Here is a 4,404-nt window from a genome sequence, read left to right on the forward strand (position 1 = left end):
GTAAACAACGAATAACCAATTCATAGTATTAATCAATAAATCAACCATAGGAGTATTAATGAATCGAAATCTGAATAAAAGTCTCTTCCAGTTCTTGCTTTACATCCAAATTTTGATTGCTTTTTTGTTAGTTTAATTGTTGCGTAGTAATTTGATCTAAGTTTCTAGTCTTGTAAAACTAGAGAAAAAACCCAACTTTTATTAGTTATTATTTTGGTAATTTTTAGTATATAATTTAGCTTTAAATAACTGTTCCCTAAGACCTATACCCGAATTACCTGAATTTTGCTATAATTGATTAGGTATACTGCCTAGTTTCATATAGTTAGGTCTAGTTTAGTTGGTAACTAAAATTAGGATACAAAATAAACATCAAGTTTTTGGCGCCGTTGCCGGGGAACGATTTCATTATTAGTTAAATTTATTTTGCTTTTAATTATCGATCCTTTGTGTAAATTTTATTTTATGCAAGGTTAATTTTCTGTCTAAAGTTTCAGTTTTTTTTCGGTGTTTCAAAGGCCCACGCCATGGTCCCGTCTGACTACGTCGTGGCTGCTGGGCCACCAGTTTTATTTTTAACTTATTTTTATTCGTTTTACGCGTTGTTTTCTGATTGGTTTCAGTGATATCTGACTTGAGGATCAGAATTTCCAATCATACCACCGCTTGACGATCCTGAGTCGATGTTTCGTAAGAGGAAAACCACAACGGTTGGAGAAACAAGCAACAAAACGCTAGAAGACAAGTTCGAGAGTTTTGAGAAAACTCTTGATAAAAGGCAGCTGCTTACGAACCCAAAATCTCAGATTCTGAAAAAGTGAGCAAAGAAGAAAGTGAATCCGAAAGCGAGGATGAGATGGACAACATTGCAGAGATGACTATGGAGGCATACAAGAAGCGAATTCGTCATGACACCGATTCGGGCGTTGTGCAACCCGAAATTCCTGTCACCACCAACTTCAAACTTAAAGGGCACATACTTGCTGCACTTAGCGGTATGTCAGTCTATGAGAAAGATCATGAAGACGCATACAATTTTGCCCACCAATGAAGGTTTCTAAATTGAAGAAATCTATTGCGAATTTCAAGCAACAAGCGGGATAATCATTGCATGAGGCATGGGAGCGATACAAGGGTTTGTTGAGGAATTTCCCTCAAAACAATTTAAATGTTCAACAAGAAGTCTCGATTTTCTACGATGGTGCGAATGTTACAACTAGATAACTCCTTGACTCTCAAGGACCACTCACAAAGAAAGCTCCTGCAACAATACAAAAATTAACTGAAGAGTTTTCCAAATACTCGAGGGAGTATCACAGTCCCCAAGATGATAAGACGAGACGATTCAAGGAGGGAAATAGTGGATCTTTTGGTGAAATTAGAGTGCATGGACCGAAGGATGACTAAAATTGATCAATCCATTCACGCTATAAGAGTGGGGTGTGACAATTGTAGCAGACCGCATCCATCGAGGATTGTGATCTTGATGAAAACGGAAGCCGAAAAGCTCAAGCATGTTATTCAAGTGGAGATCGATTCGGCGATGATTTGAGAAAGCCCAAGAAGGAATGGTTGCCGTATGAAGAATAAAAGAAAGCCAACGATGAAAAGTATAAACAAAAGGTGCGTGGTTTTTATCAAAAGGAGGAACTGATTCCCGAAAAAAAACCGAATTTGAAGCAATGCTTGCTCGATTTGCCGCCACATCTGAGAAGAGGCATGATGAGACTGATGTTATACTCCGAAATCAGCAAGCATCGATCCGAAATACCGAGCCACAAATTGGGCAAATTTTGAGGCAATTTAATGAGTGACTTTCAAGGACACGTTAAAGCAACAAAGAACTCAATCCAAAAGCCCACATTAAGGCTGTAACAACCAGATTTGGGAATATAGTTACACCCCTAACTGCTTTAGAGAATAATACTTCATCAAATGTGCAGATCCCAAAAGCATAAAAGAGCCAAGACGAAGAAGTTCTGCAGCAGCCACATCGTGGCGAGGATGAGGCCACACCGTGGCCGCCTGAAGTGAAGAAAATTACGACTCCATATCAGCCACCTCTTCCTTATCCAAGACGGGCTAAGAAAGATAAACAAGCAGAGGATTATTAGAAATATTGGAACACATCAAGGCATTACAAATTAATATTTCATTCACCGAAGCCGTTGCTCAAATGCCTAAGTATGCCAAGTTCTTGAAGGATCTTCTAACAAATCGTAAGAAGATGGAAGAAGCTGCACATGTTGTGTTAAATGAAAATTGCTCAGCTGCTATGCTCAACAAGTTGCCAAAGAAAATTAGAGATCCCGGAAGTTTGACACTTCATTGCCAATTCGGGAATCTAACAACAAGTCATGCTCTACCCGATTCGGGAGCTAGTGTGAATTTAATGCCCTTTTCTTTCTACAAGTAGTTGAATCTTCTGGAGCCTAGACCAATACACATGGCTATTCATCTTGCCAACAAGACGGTGATATTCCTGCGAGGTATATGCGAAGATCTTTTGGTTAAAATTTATAAATTTGTTTTTCCTGTAGATTTCGTAGTTCTTGACATGGAGGAGGACAATCAAGTTCTATAATTATCGGGAGGCCATTTCTTAGCACTGCATGGGCACTAGTAGACATTAGAGAAAAAAAAGTGACCCTTCGAGTGGGATAAGATGTGATAAATTTTGGAGTTGATAAGTGATGAAACACTTGAATATTAATGATGATATGGTATTCTCAGTTGAGACTTTCGATGCATTCATGGAGAAAGAGGTGCAACAATGGATGAAGAATGATGAAGACGGGTACATCACTTTAAAGGAGGACATTTTGATGTTGAATACAAAATTGAAGAACTCGAAAGGTTGCTGGAAAAAAGCGATTATTTGGAGAAAAAGAAACTCACAACAGTAGCCACGGCGTGGCCCAAAAAAATATCGAGATCGAACGAGATTTCAAAGATCCCCATGGCATGGCAAGCAGAGGCCCATGCCGTGGCTACTAAACAGAGCCCAAAAAAAATTCTTCTTCCCTCAATCCTTTACCCGATCAGTTGGAGTATGCCTTCCTGGAAGACAATGAAAACAAACCTGTAGTTCAGCCGCAACGAAGACTCAACCCAAACATGAAGAAGTAGTGAAGAAAGAAGTGATAAATTACTACATTCTGGAATTATTTATTCGATTTCGGATAGCCAGTGGGTAAGTCCGGTTCATGTGGTGCCAAAAAAAGGAGGAATGGCGATTATGACAAACAAAAAGAACGAACTCATACCTACTAGGACGGTAACCGGTTGGCGAGTATGTATCAATTATTACAGGTCAAACGATGCCACTTGCAAGGACCATTTTCCTTTATTGTTTATTGATCAAATGCTCGAACGCTTATCCGATCATCTTTTCTATTATTTTTTAGATGGGTTTTCAAGTTACTTCTAGATTTCGATCGATCCAAGAGACCAAGAGAATACCACATTCACATGCCCAAGTGGTACTTTTTCTTATTGGCGCATGCCTTTCGGATTATGCAATGCACCGACCACCTTTCAACGATGCATGCCGACTATCTTTCACGACATGGTGTAAAAATTCATGGAAGTATTCATGGACAACTTCTCGGTTTTAGGTCATTCATTTGAAAGTTGTCTTTCTAACCTCGATCTTATGCTTGTTAGGTGTGAAGAGACCGATTTGGTTCTTAATTGGTAAAAATGTCATTTTATGGTTCGAGAAGGAATTGTGCTCGATCATAAGGTTTCCAAGACGGGGATTGAGGTGGATAAAGCAAAGGTTGAAACGATTTCAAAAATTGCAACCTCCAACAAATGTCAAAGGGGTGCAGAGTTTTTTTTGGGTGATGCGGGATTCTACCTTCGTTTTATAAAAGATTTTTCAAAAATAACAAGACCTTTAACCCAATTACTTTTAAAAGATACTAATTTCTATTTTTTTGACGAGTGTTTAAAAGCTTTTGACCTTCTTAAAGAGAAGTTGACTACTGCACCCATGATGATATCCCCGAATTGGAACCTTCCTTTTGAGTTAATGTGTGATGCTAGTGACTTTGTGTTAGGATCCTTTTTGGGACAACGAGTTGAAAATCGTTTTCAACCTATTTATTATGCTAGCAAAATTATCAACCCAACTCAAGAGAGCTACACTACCACGGAAAAAGAGTTGTCAGCCGTAGATTACGCATTCGATAAATTCTGTCCTTATTTAATCTTGTCTAAAACAATTGTTTTTACTGACCATTCTGCCTTGAATTTTTTTTATCAAACAGGATGCAAAGCCAAGGTTGATAAGATGGGTATTATTACTTCAAGAGTTTGACATTGAAATAAGAGACAAGAAAGGGTTGGAGAATGTTTAGGCCGATCATCTCTCAAGATTAGAAAACTCAAAACTTGAGA

The 4,404-nt window shown here is 38.5% G+C and overlaps 1 non-coding gene across 1 annotated transcript; it reads right to left on the minus strand.

Moving 5' to 3' along the window:
* Positions 1-1,059: 1,059 nt before the first annotated feature.
* Positions 1,060-1,166, minus strand: LOC145161748 (small nucleolar RNA R71). Its single transcript, XR_013738624.1, has one exon. It is a non-coding gene; the product is annotated as a small nucleolar RNA R71 (small nucleolar RNA).
* Positions 1,167-4,404: the final 3,238 nt, after the last annotated feature.

This window comes from Lactuca virosa, chromosome 2 (assembly GCF_052849685.1).
Source record: "Lactuca virosa cultivar CGN04683 chromosome 2, Lactuca_virosa_CGN04683_v6, whole genome shotgun sequence".
NCBI classification, from domain to species: domain Eukaryota; kingdom Viridiplantae; phylum Streptophyta; class Magnoliopsida; order Asterales; family Asteraceae; genus Lactuca; species Lactuca virosa.